Raw genomic sequence first — 13,547 nt, forward strand, 5'->3', positions numbered from 1 at the left:
GTGATGTTAAAATTGAGATTAGCTTTTTGTAAAAGATGGGATCAGCATTTATTAAAGCATACCATTTTGATGAGTGACTTTATGCTGAAGAGGATGACAGAAAAAAAAAAAACGTATTCCAGCAAGGGGTAGATGGTGCTGTCCCGTGTAACATTTTCCAGTTACAGCCATTCCGACCATCCAGAGCAAAACCAACATTGAATCTAGATAATTTTTAAATGTAAATTAAAATTTGGTCACTGAGCACAAAGAATTCAAGACCACTGAAACAGCTACTGGGAATCTGCTAGTCTGAGAATTAGAGAAGAATGACATTTTTTCTATACATCTACAAAAGTTAATGTTGCTGTTTATTATTCTAGGAAGTAGCAGTAAACATTCAACTAAAACTCACAGCAAGTCCATGAAATCTTCAGTGATATAAGTATACTTAACATTTACGTGTCATTGCCAAGGTTTATCCTATTTCAGTGAGTATAGGCCAGGAGTGCAGAGTGATGGTTTACATTTTGAATTATTCATTACATTAAGTTGATGTCCTGAGATTCAGGCCTGGCCACCACACAAACATGGACTGGTATGCTTAAAACTTGGTTATCTCATTTGTATTTTGACATTCCTAGCAACTTAAAACCACAACAAAACTGATTGAAGTGAGTATCTACACAAGGGTTTTGGTTCAATGTGTTTTAACAGCGTCCTTCATTCTGACTAACTGCTGTGTGTCATACAACGTAATCAGGGTCAGGATCAGAAATAATTTTAGTAACCAGTGGAGGGGAAAAAAAAAAAAAAAGAGCAATGCCATATTCCTGTAAATTTTCAGAGCTTATTGATTCAGATAAAGAAGACCGTTGTGACAAACCCAGTGCAATTCCATGTCCCTTTCCCACATTCTCCACAATGCCTGTTTTATTGCTTCTTTAATGGATCATCTGAATAAAAAAAACACAATATGCTTCTGTCTTTACATTTCATTGTATACTTCGTTTCACATTTATCGTGCACTTAGTTGAATCATACAGAAACATACAGAAATACAAATATTGAATTGGATTCAAAACTGTTTTGCTTGTAGGACTTGCTAAACTTTATTTTTGATGTACCATTTCCCATACAAACTATACTTTTTGCCCATTGTTAAAACCATAGGGCATGACATTGATTTCCAGAAAATAACAGGAGTTCCACCAGTGCATAACTCCAAAAAAAGTGGTGTTAATACAGGGACATTTACAAACAAAAATAAAAAAATTATATTACATAAAACAATAAACATCAGTGCTAAAAAAATGAAACATTGTTTTCTCTATAAAGACTGGTTCCAGACACATTTTCAAAGTTCATCTATGCAGATGAATAGTCAAACGACTGAGAAGCCTGTTTACATTGCACTCTTCACCTGGAATGTGGTCATCGTAGTTACATAGCCACCTAACACCTGAGCAGAGGGGCAGTGAAGACAGAGCCACAGCTAACACCCCAGCACAACATAACTCTGAACGCAGAATCCTAAGATCCATCCATGCGGACTAGAATCCCTCTCCAAAAAGGAAAACTCAGTTACTCTTTCTCTGCTTTTGATCTTGTGAGCTTCGGTTGAGAGAACTGACCCTGAGGGAATTATTTCTGTGAGCAAATATAATTTTTATAAATTTAGTAAAATCAGTTTGTGTGCCTGGACTCCAATGAGTGCTGGATACTCCTGCCTGGTCCTTGTAAATACCGTTCTGGATTCAGCAGTCCTCAGCTCAAACTTCATTTAAACTTTAGACTATTTTGCATATGTGGAGAGTAAAACATCACTTTTGCATGGAAACACCTATTTACATTGGTTTGGTTTGGTTTTTTCTTACATTCTCAACTACCATCAAGCTTGTGCAATTGTTAATATAAGTTGGGGGGATTCCCTTTATGTTTCCTGGACAAGCCTGAGTCTGACAAGTCTGCAGGACCGCTGCACCTTTATGAGGGCAGTCCCACAAGTCAGGGGCTGTTATTAGCATGCCAAATTGCAGCACTATCCCCAGGTCAGAAATACTTACAGTCCTGAAGGTGGAACAAATTCACCATAGAATTGAGCAATCCCTCTCCCAGAAAAGAAGACTGATGGGAGAGGAGGAAAAAAAAAGGGGGGGGAGGCTTCACTATCACAAAAGACAAGGAAGTGGTAGCATTTCCAGGTATTTTAAGTGGTATAAAGCAGTAAAGATAACTGAAATCAGAATCTTTCCAAGTGAATACATATTTTGCCCTGGTTTCACCCCCAGCAGCACTGTCAAACAAAATCCTAGAAGCTTATGTTCAGCAGGGAAAGCACAGAAATACCAAGGCAGGGTTCTTTTAAGTGTAGAAACTGTGAAGATTTAAACAGCGGGAGGAGAGTTAGCTCTGCATTTGATCTGGTTTTCCCCGTGGAGAGGCAGCGATAGGTTTGCTCTCCCTTTGCCTGCCTCACCAGGGTGAGAGGGCATGGCTGCTCAGTGGGCAGGGGCAGCTCCATCTCCCAAAGCCAGCGGGAAGAGAGGGTCTCGCCTCCTGCTCCGGTGGGATGGAGGCTCTGCCTGGCTCATCCTTGCAGCCACGCAGTCGTTCTTCGGTGGGAGGAAAAGAGAAAGCCAGAAATGTAGTCAAAAGGCAAGCAAGGAGGAAAATGGTCAAGCCTTCCTCGCCCTCACCCCATGCATTCATTGCCCGGGCACCAGAGCTTCACTGCTAATCCTCTTTCCCCCAAGGGTACTCCACTCCTCCCATGAAGCTATCGGTCATCTTCATTCAAGATTTCCTCTCCTGCTCGTATTTGTTGGCATTTGACCGTTCTCCACAGCTTTGCTAGTCATGTTCCTAAAAGACACCACATCCTGGAGTTCTTTTGTGGTTCTTGGTTCTTTCCTGAAATCCTCTCTCCCCAGTTTGCTGGGTAAGGGGGGTGTTCAGCAAGTCTGTGCTGTGAGACAGAGAAACGTTTAATAGTCCAGTTCACAGGTTTTAAGGAAGTGGGAAAAAGTGAAGCTTGGAAAATTCAGGACCCTCTAGAGTGCAGGGTTTGCTTTTCCTAAAGCTCAATATGCAAACGCAGAACTGTTGGGAAAAACAAAATCCTGTAGATTTACACTGCTGTCTGTCCTGCACACACCCAGGGCTACACAGCAACTCTTGAGGTCCTTCATTTACTCCCAGGTTGTATAGAACTGGCTTCAAAAACACAGGTAGGAGCATACTTCAGAGACAGATCCTTTGAAAAAGGGAAAATGTCAAAGAGTCTGAGGGCTGGTTTTTAGAAACCCTTCTATAAAACAGAGAGTCTGTTCCACTCACCCTGAAGTTAACAGCAAAAGTCGAAAAGAAACTTCTGAAGGGCAATGTGCCCTTCCCTCCTCTTGCCACCCCTAGTCAGGTCCCATCCTGCAGCTTTTGCCATCCTCTCATGTGACAGGGACCCAAGTTTAAGGTCTTCTCAGCCCCACAAGGACATAACCAGTGAAGCAGTGGCTACCAGGACAGGCACATCCTGAAGGAAGGAGTAGCACTTGGAGCTGCAGCTCCACCTTGAGATGGAGATCAGCATCGGAAACACCACAGCGGGAAAAGCACCCGTGGCAGCCAGACAGCTTGAATCTGCACACAGTGAAGGTAGGAAATCTGCAGCGGTGAGGTGCACGCTGCTGGGCAGTCCCTCAAGCAGATCCCGATGGCAGCTGCTGGCATGGCTCCTTGTGCACTCCAGCAGTTTTCCAGTAACATAACTTCCCAATCTTAGAACACTCACCCGGTATAATGCTGAGAGACACCTCTCTTGCTCTCCCAGACCCCCTCCTCTTTCCTGGCCCCCATTTCAGTGCCTGGGGATGTTTACATCACCCAGAAAACCAGTCAGCCTTGACCCAGCTGTCCTCACAGCCCCAGACACTGATGTCTGTCTGTGCTGCCACCACTATCTATGGGAGGAGTCCAGAGGCTCTGGGGGGACAGTGGGCACCTGCTGCCCTGCAGCGGGCATGGCCAGGCCAGGAGGCACCTTCCCAGGCTCCAGAGGGGGAATGGAGTCTGCAGGAGGAAGCTCAGGTGGAAGTGGGGAGGATGAAGGGACGATTTTCCCAATGGAGTGCACCCAGATCTGGGGGAAAGACAGGAGCTGGAGGGGATAAGGGGCTGGACCGGGGAGATGTCAGCGAGGGGTGGCAATGACCAGCAGCTGGGCAGGGATGCGGACAGCCATCAGGCAGGCCAGCACAATGCCGATGAGCTGCAGCAGTGCCAACCCCAGGGCAGCTGTGGCAACATAAAACATGTTGCTGCTGACGAAGACCGACACCTTGCTGAAGCACCCATCGCGGTGCAGCCTGCGTGCGTTGGGTGGGCTGCGCTGGCAACCCCGGCGGATCCGGCAGCAGCTGAGGGGCACGGAGCCATTTTGCTCCAGCCCCCAGGGTGAGGTGAGCCAGTCACGGTAGCTTTCCACACCGCAGCAGGACAAGGCATGCTGCAAAGCGTCCAGGGCATTCGCCATCCCCTCGTCCTCTCCATAGGCGAGCAGGGCCTGGCGTAGCCCTTCCTGGAAACCCTGAGCAATGTTCTGGCGGTACAGGAGTGCCGAGAGCCCTGCCGTCAGCCCAGCCGCCAGCACGGCAGTGAGGAAGGTGCTGTAGGCACGCAGGAGGCCCCGGTGCTCCGTGGCAGCACCGAAGCAGCCCAGGAAGCCCCAGATGATGATGGCGGCGCCGGTGGCCAAGAGGATGGCAGGGGCACTGGGGTAGTCATTGGCCGACAGCGCCAGGTAGCTCCCCAGAGACACCTTGGCCCAAAGGCCGATGATGAGCATGGTCAGCCCCGCTGCCCAGAAGACGAAGCTGAAGGCCATGAGGGACAGCTTGAGCACGGTCATGGTGCCGTGGTGCCAGATGCGGCTGTTGCGGTGAGGGGGTGCCGCCGCCGTCCGTGCTGCCGGGTGGTGTGAGGGGGTGCCGCGGCCGTCGGTGCTGCCGCTCCCCGGGGTTGCCGGTCCGCGGCGCTCGGCGGGGAGGAGAGGGCGCCTTGGCGGTGCTCGGGGCGCTGGCGGGTCCCGCCGGATCTCCCGGGCGGCACTCGGTGCGGGGCCCGGCAGCAGCCTCCCCCCGCGGCAGCCGCTGCGAGTCTCGCCGCTCTTCCGCCCCGGCCCTTTTTCAGTGCCCGGCGCGGGGGCGCGGCCGGCGGCGGCGCTTGTCCGCGCTGCGGGGCTCGGCGGGACTGGGCGAGCCGGACCCAGCGGGCGGCCTGCCCAGCCGGGACGGGGCGGGACGGGGCGGGACGGGGGTCCCCGGGTCCTCTCCGCTCCCCCGGGCCGTCCTCCTTTAAAGGAGCAGCCGCCTGACGTTAGTGCGTATCCAGCAACCTGCGACAGCCGGAGGGAGAAGCACATACACACACTCCTTAGCTCTCCGGGGGCTTGCGGGGAACAAATGGGTACGGTGTGTGGAGGGGCAGTTCCGGCTGTCCGCGGTACTGCGGGCCCTCAGATGAAAAGGTTCTGCAAGCTGAAAACTCAAGACCAGCATTTGCTGGAATATGCCGCAGCCCAGGTTTACCCTGGGCAAGGGATTAAACTTTTTCTCGTGAGCATTAGGAGTAGCACCCAAAAAATCCCACAGATAACCCACTGGAAGCATAAGAAATCTGTTAAATGAGAGGTTTCATTTTTATTTCTTATACTGCACCAAGCGATGTTACTAGGACACTTTGCAGAAACAAGCATAAATCCATACCTGAATATTAACTAACTACATGGTCATGCATTGTCAGTCAGTCAGTCTTGATTTTCCCAGCTGGTAACTATCACCCGGGTGCCCTGACTCTGTTAAATATTCACTTGATTTATCCCATGATAACACCGAGCCATAAGGAAGGCATTGAATGGCTGTGCAAGCATGTGCACAAATAGATACTGTTGTATAAGTGGCCCTGGAAAGTCTGATAAGAGATCCCACCAGGAGCGGTACGGTCTCACTGCAAAAGATAAGCTACTACAAACCAGATAGGTAAAAGATGAAAATGAAACTGTAAATGAGGCAAGATCTCAGGCAGGGGTAGAATTAGCATCCTCAGTGCTAATTCGATGCTTAGGGAGTCTTCGATCACACTAAGTAACCAATTTCTCTTTAGCATTTCTTGACAACACCACAAAAGGTATGTAGTACTCTTCAGGATTTTGTACCATCTTCATTACTATGGGCCTTTGCACTGAATATGGAAACTACTAAAAGGCATTGCGAGGCATGGAGTTGGCTTTCATATGTCTTCAGGCACTCAAGAAATGAATTTTGTTATATACTAAGATACTGTCAAACTTCTATAAAATGTTTATATTGCTTTTTTAAAATGTTTTAGTAAAATGGTTATTATTACAGTTTCGTTAGTTGGTGAAAGATCTTTAACTTGTGCAGCTTAATGGATCACTGTGCACTTCAAACTGTCAGTCTTTTGTTCTGTAATTCCTCATCCTGCAACAATACTAATTGGGGTTTTAGTTTGTATATGCAATAGTCACACCAAAACATCAGGTCAGAGTACCCCCTTGTTCGCATCTTTATCAAACTCCTTTGGGGCTGAATTCTGAGGCTTAATTGTGTTGGTAATGGTAATTTTTGTGTGGAAGTTTGAGAAAAACATTCTGTTGGTTTCTTTCTGTTATAGAATCATGGAAGGAAAGGAGGTGCTTTACATATCACATTTTAACATAGTTGTCAAAGCTTTAATACGGCATCATCATCACTATTGAAACATCATCTGTTCTTTATTAGACGCCTTAATTTAATTAGTAGGAGACTAATTCCCGCATTTTACAGATTCTCTTCTTTTGCCTTTTTACAAGATTAAGCTCTTCATCAGTTTCTTGACAGACCAAGTCTGAGCTAGTTCCTTTGATCCCTAGATCTTCTCAGAAGATTCCCAGATCTTCATGTCAAGATGATTTAGAAATGATGATTTCTATGCTCTAGAAGTACTCCACAGTACTTTGCATTATATTACCCATTTTAGCGCTAAATGATATGACTAATATCCACAGTGAAGAATTAAAGCTCATGGCAAAGACAAACTAGAGGTCTTCAGATAAGGAATTTCATAACCGATGGCTAAAAGGTGATGGTTTTCACAGTTTCACACCTAAGTGAACCTACAGCGTCGGGAGGCTCTGAAGGTGACATTCATGTTTCCTCTGAAGTAGCGAGTCTCTGCTGGCCAGGCAGTTGTCAGCCATGCGGGGAAAAGTCCTTGCTGTGCTTGGAATGGGCTGATCATTGCTGCGCTGCCATCTCCCACCACTTGTTTTTTCTCTTAGGATTTTACACCTTTTCATAGCAGTGGTTTTTTTCCTGTTAAATCCTTGAACTGCTAACTATCCACATCTCAAAACTACCCGCTGCCGGTTTGCCTTTCTTATCTCGCATGACTGTGCACCTTCTCACAAGTGAGCAATTTTTTCAGAAGTTTCTCAGAGCTGGTGCTCTCAGAACTAGCCTTGGATCGCAGACAGCTGAAACCTGTAGGAAGGCTAAGAGTAGCTGCGTTGGCCAGTGCTAATGGGGGGCTACAGCCCCTTTTCTCATGACAAACCTGTGAATGCGCTCTCTGGAAGCTGTCTCAGATTTGAAGCCACGTTTGGCTTCAACACCAGTACAGAACACCAAAACGAACACCAATAAGTGATGTTTTCTGTTACCCTCACCCTTCCTTACAGTGAAAGCAGCTAGGCAAAATAGCTTTAGAAGAGGGTTGTACGGGTATCTTGGGATGCGTTATGCCAGGTAGGAGCAGTCAAAAGGGCGTATGGGCAGATCCATTGCCACCCAGGTTCCTCTAGCACGTGTCAGAGATGAAGGGTGGTGCAAAGGGTACAGAAACCTAAAAGTATCTTCATAAAGATGTTTTATGATCTGTCGGTGCTGTTGTGAAGTATTTAGCGCATCGTAACATCTATTGGTTTCACCGGCAGTGTAGTGCTGAACTTCCTCCAAAAATCATGTTAAGCATTCAGTGTTAGGAGATGCCAGATGATATCAGTGTTTGTGCTTTTTTTAACCAGGGTGAAATGGGTATACAGGGACAGATTCTGTCCATTCTCATAAGCTGTGCCACTGGAACTGTTTGGATAAGTAAAGGAGGTAGGATTGGGCTCCTTGAGTGTATGTGAAGCCATAAATGATGAAACAGCTTCAGTGTCTGAAAAATAATCTTACTAGAATAGCTTGTTTTTTCAGACACTGGCAGAATCATAAAACGTGTTTGCATCTTAGTAAGAAAACTGTTACAGAATCTCATGAAATCGTACTAGTGAACAAATGTTCATGATACTGCATGTGATATGTGGACTGACAATTTGATGAAAGAGAAGTGATATCGCTTTACATGTCATTTTGGAAAGCAAAGTGTCGTGGAAATCCCATAAGAAGTGAGGATTCAGAAGTGCCTAACCCGCTAGTGAGAGCAGCAATACCGATTATCGACGAATGGTTACAAACACGGGCAGCAAATACACTGAGACTGACCTTGGAAAACGCAAACTCATATGTCTTAGAGAAAACTGGTACTTAGTGGCAGAAAGATAGCTGCCAAACAGTGTGTCTGAAGGATATGTGGGTGATAGCAGATAGCTAATTAGGCAGCGCTTTGCAATACTATTTGGCAAGGAAAAGCAGTCTGCTTGAAGCCTGAATTTTCCTCTTTCCTTGCTGTTTTGGTATGGGCATGCCTTAAGTGTTACATCTCTTCCCTGGCAGAGGCATGGTGATTTTAATACAATTTTCCATCTCCGTTGTCTGTGATTTTTTTTTTGCCTGAGTTTACACTTGCAATTCTGAAATGACTATTTCCTATCAGTCCGTAACAGAGAGAAAAGTGATGCAGGGATTCTTCATGGCTTCTCAAGGAAACTGAAGCCTTTTGTGGTCCCCAGTTCACGGCTAGTTAAGATAACTCTGGCTACAAGGACAAGTGGCCGCACTGGCACGGACAGCACGATCAGGTAGTTAGGAGCTTCACCGTAAAAATACGGGTAGCAAGAGTAGCTTCAAAAAAGCAGTATTAGTTTAGTGTTCACAGGTGTGCTTTCCTTAGACACCTGAATGAGATCTTCATGTCATGACACATGGAGAGGTACTATAGCTGCCAAAGAAGTGCCTGCATTTATTTACTCTGGGGAAAGCTGGAACTCCTGTGATGCCACCATAGTGTCCTGCTGATGTTATACCAGTGTACTTTTGATGTTGTAACTATTTATTATTAGTATTTTCTTGTCTGGTTACATGCTTATGAGCTCCTCCCATGGACAAGATGCCTACTGGGTATTGTAAATACAAAAATTTTTTTTATGTTAAAGTCTGATTTCTTGATGCTTTGTCATGTTGAGTGATCTCTTACACCATAAATTCAATTCCATTTAATTCAATAGAACTGTTAATAAGAAAAGCAGTTATTCAGTGTGAGGAAAGTTACCAAAATCCAATTGAAATTATTTTTATATAAAACTGAATGATATCTTTATTCTAAATTGAATCAAATGGAACAGAAGTCATAGTTTAACACTCTCCCAGGGCTGTGCAAGCATGGATCTGGTGCAAGTCCAGGCTGGACAGGAAAAGAAGATGGACTTGGAGGAAGAGACAATTTCCCCTTGATCTTCCCATTAACTCTGGGAAGGAAATGTGTTAATATTTCATAACACAACTCACTTCCAGCATCAAGCCCCTTCCAGGAAAATGAATAGATTATGAAATACCACCTTGATCCAAGAGGAAATATTGGATAAACTGCTTCTGCTCTATCAGCGAGACTGAGGGACGCAGCCTGAGCAGACCGGAGCGGCATTCGTGTGGGATTCCCGCCAGCTTGCTTAGCTGAGCAGGAGACGTCTTCGCCTGAGCAAGTATGATCCTAAGGCAGAACCCAGCCTGCTGTTTCTTGGAATGTACTTCACCAACAGTAATAGCACAAGCGCTATTTTTTTCACACTGAGTTTATTTTAGGAACTCAGGTATACAATCTCTATTACAGATCAGCCACTTTGCTATTAATAGCAACAATCAGAGCTCCTTCGGATTAATGATTTATGTCTAATGTGTTTTTTAACCTTAAAATAAAGCACAAAAATTAATTTTAGCTGTAGCTTCCCCATAGCTACAGACGATAATATGATCCACGCCTTGAGCAAGTCTCTCAAGGAAAATTCAGTGCACGTTCCAGTTACCCCACAGAAAAATACTATGTCCTGAACATCAGATATGTTTAAGCACTAGTATATCCAAATAACATGCAGGCTAGATAGGTGGGAAAGACTGCCAAAATACCATGTCAGAGGTATTAAAAAAGAAGCAGGTCTTTAGGCTTTTCATTTTAGGAAGCAATGGGAAGACAAGACAAGGTTAAACATTGTCAAATTTTATGCTTGATCTTAAAGTATATTGTTACTAATTCTCAGTTCCCACTTACTGTATTAGGAGCTGAAGGCATTAAATATTTCACATATTGGAATCTGTGTAATGCGTACGTTGACAGCAGTTAAGTGTACTTGACAGGTCATCCTTCATATAATACTTACCTACACTTATCAACACGGATTTCCCTATATGAGGAGGATTTCCAAGATCTGCAGTAGTAAAAATCTATTCTGCTTTTCACTTGGTTGGTATAATTTTGTATAATCTTTGCTGGTTCTGAAAATTAGAGACCTTGTTTCTATAAAATCTCCCCCTCCTCATTTTATCTCAAGCAAATGTCATTATACTAATTATGAATGTACTAGTCAATCCAAAATAAATTAAGGCAAATTAGGGAGTCATGTAGCATAGCACAACCATCTCTCTGTCTACTTTTATTGCAACATTGGAGGCTTCCAGTTCATGAATGCTGATGCAGGATAATAGTGTAAGGGAGAAGACTATTCATCTGTGGATGCCATAGACCACAACACACCATGTAAAATTATTTTGATATATTAATGAATAGTAGGCTTTTTAGTAATATTGTAAGCATGGCTTTATAAAATGAACATCTGTCATTGCTGTTAAAATTATTATGTACACAGCCTGATACATAAAGGTGATCAATACGTTGCCTGTAACGTATGTATCAACAAATATCTACCAGTAGTTGTCCCTTGCTTCCTACTGGTGCTTGGCACAAGGTTAGTGGGGAGGAGGTATATTTGATCACAAGCAAGCTTCATGCATTCTGGGTCCCTGGGTCAGGAATTGGGATATCCCATGGATAATTGGCACAGCTGAAGCGTCTAGCAGACAATTGAGGTCCAATAAAAAAGTAGGTATTCCGCATGCACCGTCTGATTCACACCTGCACATGTATCTTCTTTATCTCTGCCATTTATCCAGGTTTTGACGGGTAATGCCATCACAGAGGACAAGGTGACCACGCACTCTCTGTGGACTGGTTAAAGAACGCCGTGGGGCACCGACTGTTATCCTGGGGTCACTGAAACCTGTGTCCTTGCTGAGGTGAATGTTTCTATAATACAACAACATTAGAGCACCAGAGGATTTTCCAAGCCTTGGGGTCTGGATCTGGGGACTTTTATAGCTTCCTTGTGTTGCTCACATGGGGTGTGCGGTCCTCAAACATTGCTCTTTCCTGCTGTAAAGGTCAGGGAAGGCTTACTTAAAAGAAACAATCTGCATGCAAACAACGGACCACACTGGCATCACTGCCTTAATCAGGGTAAAATTTGTCAGCCTGCCTATCATCTCGCGTGAATGAAAATTCTTGTTTAGCTCTCCTGTGATGGTAAAATCTTAAACATTCTTACCTTGATTTTCTTTGGAAAATGCCAGTTGCACTATTCATTAAATTACATAGCTTGCCTGTATGCAATAAAGCATTTACCAGCATGGTAGTGAACATGAGGATTACAGGAAGTTTTCCTTGATTTTCCAATAGGAAGGACTACTGAATACTGTCTCTTTTTCTTTTCTTTTTTTTTTTTTTTTTTGAAGCAACTTTTTGTACTTTAAGGTTACTGGTCTTCAACTACCTAAGCTAATATTTTCCAGGGCAGATTTTTATCTGAGTCTGAAATGCAATTTTTTTAACTTCCAGCAACAATGGTTTCACAAAAATTGTTTAAAAAAAAGTTTAGTGTAAAAGACACTATTTTTCTCCTTTAAAAATAGCATTTCAGTCATCTCCTTATAGCACTTTCAGGCTTTGGACTACAGACTTGAAAGCTGGCAAAGGGCTAGGAAGGATTCTTTCTCTCATTTTCACATGAAACTGGTTAAATTTGGCAAACTATAAATCTCTGCAACCTTATCTCACACCTCCTCAGTCAAGATTTTGTCTGGAACTGCTGGAGATATCTTCTGAGCATTGTCCAGGCCAGGTTTTCATTCTTTCCCCAAAAACCTGTGCTCTTAGCTGCTCTCATCCCCTTTGGCCAAGTACTGGAATTCTAATTTTCCTGTGCTCTCCAAGTTTCTGCTGATGGTACCCGAGCAGGCAAGAAGAAGACATGGGTGCAAATGCAGACAGAAGTTTGTCCTTTGGACAAAGTTTGGCTTGGTAAAAGGGGTGACTTGGCAGTAAGTTGGGAGAAAGACCTGGAAAATGGAATTACAGGTCATTTGAACATACTAATCAAAATAAATTGGGTGGGGGCAGGAAATCAGAGGAGATTTGGAAATCTGAAGGGGAGGAAGAGGAATGAGATGTGGAGACAGCCACAGTCTTCCCATCCAGACTAGCCTGTCTTCTCTAGGAGATGGTGAGTAGAAACTGAGTTGTGAACATGTTTATTTTTAATTCATAATGTTACTTTCAATACTCTGACAAAAAACAAACAAACAAACAAACAAAACCCAAACAAACCAGACCTTCAATGTCTCAGATAGATTACCTGAAACTAGTGCACAGTTCCTCATCCTAAAATTTCACATCATCTCCTTTGACAGGGTATAATGCAGATAAGTTAATCCAGGTTTGTAGAACAAACCAAAACTAATAAAAAGAATAAGAAAATTATAATATCCAACACTGGAGAAAAAGAGAGTTCTTATTTTACATAAGTAATTAATTAAAAAATTGCAGTAAATCTTAACTATACACAATTCTTCCTTTACCCTTGATGAGGAACAAGGACTGTTGAAGTCAACTCAGGGATGCCTAATTCTTCCCTAAAATAAAAAATACAGTAATCTATCCTTACAGAACCTTACAGATTCAAAAGACACCTTTTTATCTTTGATCTTGGGACTCTTAATCTCAGGATCGTGAGTTTGAGCCCAGAGGCTCTGTGCAATCCTTGGAGCATTCAGGAGGCATAGCAATAGGAACATGCTGGTTTGAACATCCCAAGGATATTCAAAATCCTCAAGAGCTATTGTAACTGGTCTGGAGGAGAACAGGAAGGTGAAGGAGTGGGGGAAAGTGTCCCCCTCTTGTCTCCCCCATAGATAGGCTCTCTGAGGAGAAAAGGTAAAGAGTGCAATGATTAATAGTTTCTGAGAGATGGCTTCCGAAGTACGGAGATGACAGCAGTGTCGAGTACAAATACCAGATTCGTCTCA

At 44.1% G+C, this 13,547-nt stretch overlaps 1 pseudogene; it reads right to left on the reverse strand.

The window, feature by feature from the left end:
- Positions 1–847: 847 nt before the first annotated feature.
- LOC104637030 (tetraspanin-7 pseudogene) lies at positions 848–5,112 on the reverse strand (annotated as a pseudogene).
- Between the last annotated feature and the right edge of the window lie 8,435 nt (positions 5,113–13,547).

Source organism: Balearica regulorum, chromosome 1, assembly GCF_011004875.1.
Source record: "Balearica regulorum gibbericeps isolate bBalReg1 chromosome 1, bBalReg1.pri, whole genome shotgun sequence".
In the NCBI taxonomy this organism is placed as follows: domain Eukaryota; kingdom Metazoa; phylum Chordata; class Aves; order Gruiformes; family Gruidae; genus Balearica; species Balearica regulorum.